This window comes from Choloepus didactylus, chromosome 2, assembly GCF_015220235.1.
Source record: "Choloepus didactylus isolate mChoDid1 chromosome 2, mChoDid1.pri, whole genome shotgun sequence".
NCBI lineage: Eukaryota > Metazoa > Chordata > Mammalia > Pilosa > Megalonychidae > Choloepus > Choloepus didactylus.
In genome coordinates this window covers 171987158-171998828 of record NC_051308.1, presented here as the reverse complement: position 1 = coordinate 171998828, position 11671 = coordinate 171987158, and the positions used below count along the sequence as shown (strand labels likewise).

At 36.7% G+C, this 11671-nt stretch overlaps 1 non-coding gene across 1 annotated transcript; it reads right to left on the bottom strand.

Annotated features, from left to right (window-relative positions):
* Positions 1-544: 544 nt before the first annotated feature.
* LOC119528433 lies at positions 545-650 on the bottom strand. Its single transcript, XR_005215730.1, has one exon. It is a non-coding gene; the product is annotated as a U6 spliceosomal RNA (small nuclear RNA).
* Positions 651-11671: the final 11021 nt, after the last annotated feature.

Below are 11671 nucleotides of genomic sequence, written 5' to 3'. Positions count from 1 at the left end.
GGTAGACTGTTAGGGTTATTTTCTGATGGTGCTTGGAGTACCTTACACTGGGCTCTTTCTTTCCTCTCCTCTACCTTTGCCATCACTGCTAGATTCTGGCTCTCTTTTTACCATTGATCCAAGTAATCAAGGGCAGGAATCTCACTTCCTTGACTCTGTGGTTGAGGCTTGGGAGATCATCAAGTTGTTCCATCTTCCCTCTGCCTGCTCTGACACTACCATTGGACAGAGTGTCTAGCTTCAGGAAGAGATTTATTTCTATCGTTTGTGAACATTACACAGAGTTAAATCTTCCTATAAACAGTGAGAATCATATAGATATGATTTTGTCTATAGTTTAAGTTAAAATAGGTGCTCAGAATAAAGATTAAAATTTGGCAAAAGTGTCAGAATCTTCTTGAGTTGAATGATTCCCTTCCAGCCTCCCTCTATCTTGCCTTTTTTTTGATTAAAAATGTTGAATGACTTGGGCTACAGAATTCAGTCTGCTAGCTAACTTCATCTGTGTTTTAAACTAGAACACATTTGCTTTTTTTTTTTTTTTTTTAATATGGATCACTTCATGTTTCGCATGTCATCCTTGTGCAGGGGCCATGCTAATCTTCTCTGTATCTTTCCAATTTTAATATATGTGCTGCTGAAGTGAGCACCACATTTGCTATTTAGGTCTTTTCTGTATCAATCACTGTGCCAAATATTTATTTGTTTTACTTCTTTTAAAATTCACAGCTATCCCATAGAGTGACTAATCTGACAATCCTCATTTTAAAAATAAGGGTGCTCTAGAGAGTCATACATTGGAAAGTGGGAGAACCAGGACCCTGAAGTCCTTGCTTTTCAACCACTTCAAAAGTCTCTGCATATATGAAAAATTACATACTTACCCATTATTCTTCACTTACGGAAACATAAAATTCAATTTCTAATACCACACTTAATTGAACTGCCTATACATATACAAGGACAGCCATACATTACAGCTGATTTCAGACCTGACTTTATATTTCTGAGACCCCAAATCCCATCTCATTATATATTCCATGATCTGGGTTCAATGAAGTAAGTGAATGTAATTTATTACATCATTAACAAAGTCATTTTTGGTAAATCACAACTGTTTCTTCAGTGTTTCTATAATGCTGGTTCCTGAATTGGTAATAACCACAAGCAAAGCAGTTTTGTTTTCATCTTTATACCAAGGTGCAACATAAGCTACAATGGTTCATATGCATTTTAGCAATTGCTTCAGACAATCTAAATTTCATTCAATTGTGTATTTTACATTTCTTTCTGACAACAGATATGGTCTGGAAAAAAGCAAAAATTTACAAAATAAAGAGGCTTTTAAGAGTTAGAGTAATTATAATCTTGTATATCAAATGTTCAAAGTTCACATGACAGTCACGATGAAAGGTTGTGCAGGAAAATCATCAGACACTCAAAAAGATTTCAACTCCCTTGCTGAATATAGTCTAGATTGTAGCAATGAAGATTTGCTTAGAACAATTAGCAAGAAAGAGACCTATGGGGTAGATAGTGATTATTTCTGATTGTTTTCTCTTCAGAGATTATATGTGCATTTAACACTTACTTCAACTTGCCATTAAGTGAAAAATTCATTTCCTGTTTGCTTTTCCATTTGTGGATGGTATGAGGGATGCAGAAAGAGTAGAGAATACTAGATTATTCTTTGAATTAGAATTTATTAAATTTCAAGAATGAAATCCACGCAAACTAGATGAAGTCAAAGAACATAGGGTGGTTTTAAGGATGAAGAAAGTTCTCATGGAAATTCAGGAAATTCTAAACATTCTAACATTACAACGGGAACAAATGTTGACATTTCTGGGGAGAGCTGGACAGCAGCAGTTTATGCCCCCATGTGCTAATGCTGGGCCATTAACATTTTTCCATTGCACCCCATGTATCTTTGTTCCTATCTTGCCTCTGGCTGACCAAATCCAAAAAATGAAAACAATTATTTCTGGCCAGACAATGTACTGAAAATTGAAGGACCTCTAACTAGAAATACAGGATCACATGATACATGGAGCTGGCTATTTCTGGGGATTCTAAGGAGGATAGAGCGAATTGTTAAGATGGGGTTAAATGACATAACCAATTCCTTTTCAACCGTGTTTTTGTAGAACCCACATTAGGGAAGCTAATCTATTCTTGACTATGTTCCTTATCACAAGTCATACAATTCACTTCCTTGCATTAGAATGAAAGAACAAGTGCAAAGACTTCTAGTCTCAGTGTTTAAAATTATCTAGAGTTCAGCCTTTAAAATGCATCAATAGTTTTCTAATCTTCCAACAATCATTGTTCTTGTTTTCCATTTTAGACACTCATGAAATGCTGGAGGTTTTACTGTCCTTGAATTGTCAAGGATTCTACAAATGCTTTCTGCAAATCACCTTGTGTGTGCCTTTACATGATATGGCTTAATGGTTTTTATAGTCCTCCTTGGATTAAGTGGGCCTGTTAAATTCCCTTACGTAGAAATCCTTTATTCCATATTCCCTCTCTCCCACCATCACAAAACACTTGGAGATCTCAATTTGTTATCTCTCTGAGGTGTTTTTTGATTTTTTTTTCTTCTATTTAACAATTTCTGCTTAATTCTGTTACTTGTACTGGTTTCATGTGAGTATCACATAATCAATGATATTGAAGCTAATAATATAAAGATTTCAAAATATTATTTCATTCTTTTGGGGGAAAATGTCATGGAAGACTACAGAAATTAGTAATTTAGGGATTAGTAATGCAGTTCATGTGAAACATCATATTCGGTAAAGTGACTACTACTGAGCACAAATTGGAGTTCATCTGTCAATCAGTGATGCTAAAACAATGAGATAATGCAAAGTACCCAAGATGGCTATTCTGCATTAAAATATAAGAGAAAAAATAATACATAGCAATACCTATGATGCTGCGCAAAGTCGAGTGAGATTCCTCCAAGTCGCATAAAAGAATCAATGAATCTGAAACATGGTAATTTTTGTAGTATACTACCTAATACCTGTCCATAGTGTAACAGTATAAGAAACATGAAAAATGGTTGACACATTTAATATAGAGGTTTCCAGGTGATAACCCCAGAGATTCTGATTCAGTAAATAGAAAGTAGAGCTTTGCCAGACTTGCAAATAAAAATACAGGAGTCCCAATTCAATCTGAATCTCAGGTAAGTAATTAATGCATTTTTAGTAGTATTATGCCCCATGCATACTTTAGTATAAGTATGTCCCATGAAATATTTGGGACATATTATAGCAAAAAAGTATTTATTGCTTATCTGAAATTTTAATTTAACTGGCTAGCCTATAATTTTTTTCTGGCAAATCTGACTCATAAAAGCTATGCTGGATATTCATCTTACACTGATTTCCTTACTTGGATAAAAATGTTCATGAGGGTGGAGCCCCCAAGCTAGATGAGTCCCTCTCCCATAAAGGTATGTGGTTGAGCCTGACTGCAGGCTGCCTCAGAATGCATTTTCTGATTCTCAATCACAAAGATCCAGAATCATGGGCAGTAAATTGTTATCCATTTGACTAACCTGTAATCTTCCTCAGTTGGCTAGATAATGTCAGTCATTTTAATTCCATTTTCCTGCATACTCTTTTTCTCCCCTTGAGCTCTTCAGCATTTTCCCCTCTTTACAAAGTGGAAAATGTCCATAATGCCTTCTTTATTGCTACTTTGCCAGGTGTCCCTGGGGACCTGCTGTCTGAAAGCACTCCCCTGTCAGCAGCAGAGGGTCAGGGGTGACTGCCAACCTGAGAAAGGCATTGCCACTCTCCTTGACATAGTACTTTCTCTTATTTCTCAACTTTTATGATAAAATCAATTTGAAAATAGCAAGCCTTGCTTTGTAAGTAACACATAATGAAGTCTTGTCTGGGACTGATGAAAAGAAACAGAATGATTCCATGTATTTATACATTGCACGATCAGTGAATCCAGGATTTACATTAAAAAGGTGGGCTACACAACAAACAATCCAAATAGCCAGTATGGTGGATTATACAGGACCATGAGCTAGTGGTAAAATAGGAGATTATGTTCTAGTCCTCACACTGCAGCATGCCCTTGGCAAATAATTAGGTTTCAAATGTATCTCCCAACTTCATAATTATATGGTAAAATACATGCTGAGAACAGAAATGTCTTTAAAATCATAATACACTAAATACTTATATAATGCTTATCTAGTGTTATTTTAGGTGATACCTTGTATAGTTTCAAAAACATGTAAGTTGCATTTTTTAAATGACTATTCTGAAGTCTACATAGCCAAGAAGCACCACCTAAGCCCAGAGCAAATCATCCTGCAGCAATTGGGACCCCAGTACTGAATCATTCTCGGGTTGCTGACTCCTTTAATATATTGCCCACTCCCGCAGCTCTGAAACTGTGCTGTGATGAATTGCATGCCTCTCCTACAGACTTTCATTGGACCTTGTTCACTTCTCTCTTAGCTCTTATCACAAGTGCAGATATGACTAATTGACCAAGAGGTAAGCTTCTGGGAGGCAGAATCAATCTCTAAATAAGTACATTAAATATATTACTGTTTACTGGGAACTTCCTATATGCTGGACACTTTATTGAGTTCTTACTAAACCTCATCTCATTTAATAATTGTAACAATTTTATGAGTTAGATATCATTATCCCAATTTCAAGTAATATGTGCAAGGTGACCCAGATATTAGTTAATTTGAATTAAAATTCAAACTCTAGTCTAAATGCAAAGCTTCTAATCATTATAGTATAAAGTCTTGTGTTTCACATCAACTTTCTGCTCACTATGTGGCACAGTGACTAGCATAAAATATGTGCGCAATGAAAAATTATTAAATAAATAAGTTAATGCCACACTTATATATTCAAGACCCTGATTTAGCTGCTGCTTCTTGCTTTTGAACTTTTTAGGTTTAAATTTTTGATTTAGAGTTTTAGATCTTTAATTTCTTTGCATTCCCTCAGAAAATAATTGGGGCATTACATTTCAATAAATCATACATATCATACAATGCTTTACCATACCCTGAATAGAAGTAACAAAGTGTTAATTACATGCAGAGTATCTACATAACTGTTAGAATAGATGAACTATTTAAATAAAAAGTGGGCATAATTCTTTTGTCCTCTAGATACAGGTAATTAAACTGCTCTCAAAACTGAAAATTAGTGTGTTTAGGAAAAAAGGGATATTTTTGGACAGCTACTCACAACATGCCTTCAAGGCAGCATTAGCATTCTACTTTCACCGTAGGAATTACTGTGTATGTTAATGATGTTAGTTAGTGTGTGTGTCTTTTTATGGATATATATACTTATGAGAGAAAGAGAAAGATGGGGGTATGGAATGCACTCTTAAAGGAAATCAGAGTTAAGGAAAAATGGTAAAAAAATATTGCAGTTATGGAATCACAAAATGAACTTCAGAAGATGGGTGTGGTGTGTATCTAAAATGCATTTGGAATTTGACAAAAACTAGAGGAAGCAAAAATAATCTATATATTTATGGCCTATTTTTAATAGAAAAACATATCAGGTACCTGGATTTGTTCCTTCATGGAGGTAAATAAGTAAATAAATGTGCCTTGAGCATCTACAAATTCTTTTATATACATATATATATATATATTTTATTGAGATTGTTCACACACCATATAACTATCCAAGGATCCAAAGTGTACAATCAATTGCCTATGGTATCATGATACAGCTGTGCATCCATTACCATGATTAATTTGTTTTTCAATTTTTAGAACATTTTCATTACTCCAGAAAAGAAATAAAGACAGAAAAAGGAAACTCATATCCTCCAATACCCCTAACCACACCCTCTCCATTATTGATTCATAGTTTTGGTATAGTACATTTGTTACTGTTGATGAAAGAATGTTGAAATACTACTAAGTGTAGTATATAGTTTGCAATAGGTATATATATTTTTTCCTATATTCCTCTCTATTATTAACTTCTAGTTATAGTGTCATACATTTGTTCTAGTTCATGGTAGAGATTTCTAATATCTATACAGTTAGTCACTGACATTGTCCACCACAAGATTCACTGTTTTATACATTCCCATCTTTTAACCTCCAACTTTCCTCCTGGTGACATACGTTACTCTGAGCCTCTGCTTTCCACCACATTCACGCACCATTCAGCACTGTTAGTTATTCACACAACATGCTACCATCACCTCTGTCCATTTCCAAATGTTTAAGTTCACCCTAGTTGAACATTCTGCTCATAATAAGCAACTGCTCCCCATTCTTTAGCCTCATTCTATATCCTGGTAACTTATATTTCATGTCTATGAGTTTACATATTATAATTAGTTCATATCAGTGAGATCCTGCAATATTTGTCCTTAGTGTCTGTCTTATTTCACTCAATATAGTGCCCTCAAGCTTTCTTCAACAACCCCTTTCTTTTAAGATGGTTTTGTTCACACACCATACATTCTGTCCTAAGTAAACAATCGATGGTTCCCTGTGTAGTCATGTAGTTATGCATTCAGCACCATCACCACTATCTATATAAGGACATCTCCATTTCTTCCACGAAGAAGGAAGAAGAGTCAAAGAAGGCAGAGAAACAAAAGAGAAAGAAAAAAGAGAGAAAGAAAAAAAAATGACAGTTAGAAAGCAACACAAGGAAAGATAGCATTAACCTAAAGTAGAATAAAGAGTCAGACAACATCACCATTGCCAGGAGTCCAATAACCTTCCCCTATGTCCCACTCCCCCATATGTATTTAGCTTTGGTATGTTGCCTTTGTTATGTTAAAGGAAATGTAATACAATGTTTCTGTTAATTATAGTCCCTAGTTTGCATTGACTGTATTTTCCCTCCAATCCCACCCTATTTTTAACACCTTGAAATGTTGACATTCATTTGTTCTACCTCATGTAAAAACATATTTGTACTTTTTATTACAATTGTTGAGCACCCTAGGTTTCCCTGAGTTACACAGTACCAGTCTTTATCCTTCATCTTTTGTTCTGGTGTCCCACATAGTCCCAACTTTCCACTTTCAACCATACTCACAGGAATCTTTGTTCAGTGTACTTACATTGCTGTGCTACTATCTCCGAAAATTGTGTTCCAAACCTCTTACTCCTGTCTTATTCCTTTCTGTCTGCAGTGCTTCCTTTAGTGTTTCCTGTAGAGCAGGTATCTTGTTCACAAAATCTGTCATTGTCTGTTTGTCAGAGAATATTTTAAGCTCTCCCTCATATTTGAAGGACAGTTTTGCCAGATATAGGATTCTTGGCTAGTGTTTCTCCTCTTTCAGGATCTTAAATATCACCCAACTTCTTTCTTTCCTCCATGGTTTCTATTGAGAAATCCACATGTAGTCTTATCAAGCTTCCTTTGTATGTGATGGATCGCTTTTCTCTTGCTGCTTTCAGGATTCTCTCTTTTATCTTTGACATTTCATAATCTGATTATTACATGCCTTGGCATAGGCCTATTCAGATCTATTCTGTTTGGGGTATGCTGTCCTTCTTGAAACTATAATTTTATGTCTTTCATAAGAGATGGGAAATTTTCAGTGATTATTTCCTCTATTATTGCTTCTGCCCCATTTCCTTTCTCTTCTCCTTCTGGGACACCCATGACACGTACATTCCTGCATTTTGTTTTGTCCTCAAGTTCATGGAGATGTTACTAATATTTTTCCCTTCTTTTCTTTATCTGTACTTTTGTGTGTAGGCTTTCAGTTGCCTTTTTCTCCAGTTCCTGAGTATTTCCCTCTACCTTTTGAGATCTGCTGCTGTATGTCTCCATTGTGTCTTTCATCTCATGTGTTGTGCCTTTCATTTCCATAGATTTTGTCAGTTGTTTTTTCAAACTTTCAATTTCCACCTTATGTATACCCAGTGTTTTCATTATACAGTTCATCTCTTTTGCCATATCTTCCCTAAACTTTTTGAATTGATTTAACATTAGTTGTTTAAATTCCTGTGTCTCAGTTGAAGTGTACTTTTGTTCCTTTGACTGGGCTATAACTTCACCCCTTCTAGTGCAGGTTGTAGTTTTCTGTTGTCTAGGCATCTGGCCTCCTTAGTTACCCCAATCAAGTTTTCCTAGACCAGAATGGGCTCAGGTCCCAGAAGGAAGAAATATTCAGTATCTGGTTTCCTTGGGGGTGTGTGTTAGAAAATTGTTGCACCTTGTGAGGCCTCAGGTCACTCTGCTTTTCTTCCCAGCATGTGGCACCTAACAGCCTGTAACTCCAGACTGATGTAAGGAGGTGTGGCCCATGGCTGTTTTCCCCCAGGCTCTGGGGTCTGGTTCTGAATGGAAGGTAAGTAGTAGAGCTGGGTCCCACCTCTTTCCTCTTAGGGAAGATAGACCTCTAGGGAGAGGTCATTAGCATTCCAATGGTCTCTCTCTGCCTGTGCTATCTCTACCCTTGGCTGGGTCAGAGCACTGCGAACTAAAAATGGCTGAGGCTTTTTCCACTGAGCTGAAACAGGGACAGAAAGCCCCCTTCAGGGCCAGTCCATGGCCACCCTCTGACTCTCCAAGGACAGTCATCACCCAAAGCCTCTGTCTGCATTTTGGAGATTCATAGCTTGTATCAAGCAGTCCACATTTGTTAATTAAAACCCCAGTTGGAGCTCAGATGAGCTGTATTCACTTGCTCAGAGAGAGCTCCTCTCTAGCACTATGAGGCTTTGCAGCAAGGGTTTTGTAGGGAGGGGGCTCCTGGCTTGGATCCACAGTTTTACTAAGAGATTTTACGCTGTGATCTCGGGCATTCCTCCCAGTTCAGGTTGGTGTATGATGAGTGGACAGTCATGTTTGTCCCCCCACAGTTTATTCTGGATTATTTACTAGTTGTTCCTGGTTGTTTATTAGTTGTTCCAGGGGGACTAACTAGCTAGCACTCCTCTCTATGCTGCCATCTTAGCTCATCCCTACAAATTCTTTTGTTCTTACTCTTTTACTTCTTATGCATCTAATTTAACATTTGCCTTTAATGTCAGGAGCAGGGGTGAAATGGCCAAGATGGTAATTTTTCTGAATAAGAACTTCTGAGGCACTGTATTCAACTTGCAGTACTTTGAGGAAGCACAGACTTCTAAGTACTCCAAAAACATTATTAGTGTCATTTAAGGAAAACAAGAAAATACCATCACTCTTACACCAAGCTGCATTGTATGTAATTTATTTGTGAATTTTTTCCTCTTGTTATTTACATGTTGACATTAAAATTCTTGTCAATCACCAGAAAGGATCTTTTATTTTTACCATGTAAGAAAGACTAGAAAGATCAGAGTGTCTAAATGAAAACAGTACCAACTGAAAAAATACATATATTTTTTGATGATCCATTATGATTATTCTGCTCCTTTATATTCCAACAGTTTTTCATATATACTTTTATCTGTTTATCATATAAAAGGAATGTTTTACTCTAAATAACATTTTGTGCCATTTCCTCGTACTTTTTTTAAAAAAAAAACTACTGATATCTGATTAAATGGTGACATAAGACATTGTCTGAAAAAATCTCCACAGAGATTGAGTGAATCAAAGGACAAATCCCATTTGCTTAGAACTCTGGAGGATGACTGAGATTAAAGAAGGACTCCACAAATGCTAAATCATAGAAAAAAAATATCCAGTAAGAAATTTCTATCCTGGACCTGCCAGTCCACTTCCCTTCCCACCAATCAGTCACACCGCTTGGGAGTTGCCCAGAGACAACAGCCCAGGTCCCTACCACCTTTGACAAAGACTATAGAGCCACTCATAGCAGAAACATAGAACCCCATGCATATCCAGGCACAGGGACCCAAGTGTGCAGAGACCTAGGGCAGAACACAGGTGCTAAGGAGTGCAGCTTACAAAGGGACCCCAGAGTGGGGAAACAAAGAAAAAGACTGTGTTAGAAAGGCTAGTAAATGCTGTGCTCACTCAATCCAGTTTCTGTTGACTGGACCACCAAAACACAAAATGGACTTTTCTGGATTGATCCCATCTGCCTCCGTGGAAAAGGATACCCTAATGAGGAAGAAACTGGAGGTGGAAGAAACTCACAGAGGAAAAAAAAAAAAGTGGAGGAAGGTAAACTGAACTGCTATAAGACAGGATGGTCCCAGAGCTGAAAAGTGTAAGGAAAATGGGGCACTGAGTGAGGGAGAGAATTAAACAAATTCTAGGAAATGGGGAGAAAATTCCACAGGAAAACAAACAGAACAGATCAAGATTGCCAAAGAAAGAACAAAAGAAGGAAGATTTCTCCTGTAGGTGAAACAATTGCACAAAATTACAATCTTAAAAATTGTACCACATATCCAGGGAAAGATTCAGATGAAGAAAAGTTGAAAAGATCTGACCACTTAAACACTGGCTGCTCCAAAGGTCTAACATAAGTTGGACCAAACATCAAAAAAAGAGTCCAATCAACAACAAAACCTTAGACAAGAGGGGGAAACTGAACTTCAGAATTAATTCAAGATAATCAGATGCCTAAACATCAGAAAAATCTTAAAAGCCATACTAAGAAACATGGCTTGGTCAAGGGAATGAATTAAAACCTCAGAGGAGGCACAGAATTAGGAATAATGAATCAAAAAGTTCACAAACATCTCATAAATCAATTCAAGGAGATGAAGGAAAATATGGATAAAGAGAAAAAGGATAATATGACAAATTGTGAGCCTAAAGAAGAATTGTAAACTATAAATGAAGCATAACAGAAATTATGGGGATAAAATGCACTATAGTAAAGATTAAAAGTATACTAGAATCATACAGCAGCAGATTTGAACAAGCAGAAGAAATAATTAGTAAACTGCAAGACAGAACAAATGAAATCATACACTCAGAATAACATAGAGAAAAGAATAGAAAAATTGAGCAGTGTCTCAGGAACTTAGGTGACAGCATGTAGGGGACAAACATACATGTCATGGGTTTCTCAGAAGAAGAGAAGGGAAAAGGAGCAGAAAAAAATTTTGAGGAAATAATCACAAATTTTCCAACTCTTATGGAATAATTTTACATGCCAAGAAGGTCAACATACTACAAACAGAATATATCCTAATAGAGCTACTCTGAGACACATACTAATCAGAATGGCAAATGGCAAAGGTAAAAGGAGAAACCTGAAAGCAGCAAGATAAAAGTGATTTGTCACATACTAGGGATCCTGAAAAATACCTAAGTGCCCATTTCTCATCAGAAACCATGGAAGTAAATAGGCAATGGTGTGATCTATTTAAGGTACTGAAATAGAAAAAATGCCAGTAAAAAATTCTTTATCTGACAAAATTGTCATTCAAGAATGAGTGAATTGGGGTGATGAGAAAGATGGTGGCATAGAGAGGAGTGGAATTTAGTTAGTCCCTTGGAGCAGCTAATACACAACCAGGAACAACTAGTAAATAATTCAGGAACAACTGCTGGGAGACAACCAGGACTGTCCACACATCATATATCAACCTGAATTGGGTGGAATGGCTGAGATCACAGCATAAAATCTGTAAGTAAAAACAGCAGAAGCACACTGGGAGCCTCCTCCTCCCATGGCAGGCTGAGCTAAAAGACCTCACTGTAGGAGAAAGCAGCAGTCCTGGAGCAAGTGAATATAGCTCAGCCCAGCTCCAACTGGGGTTTTA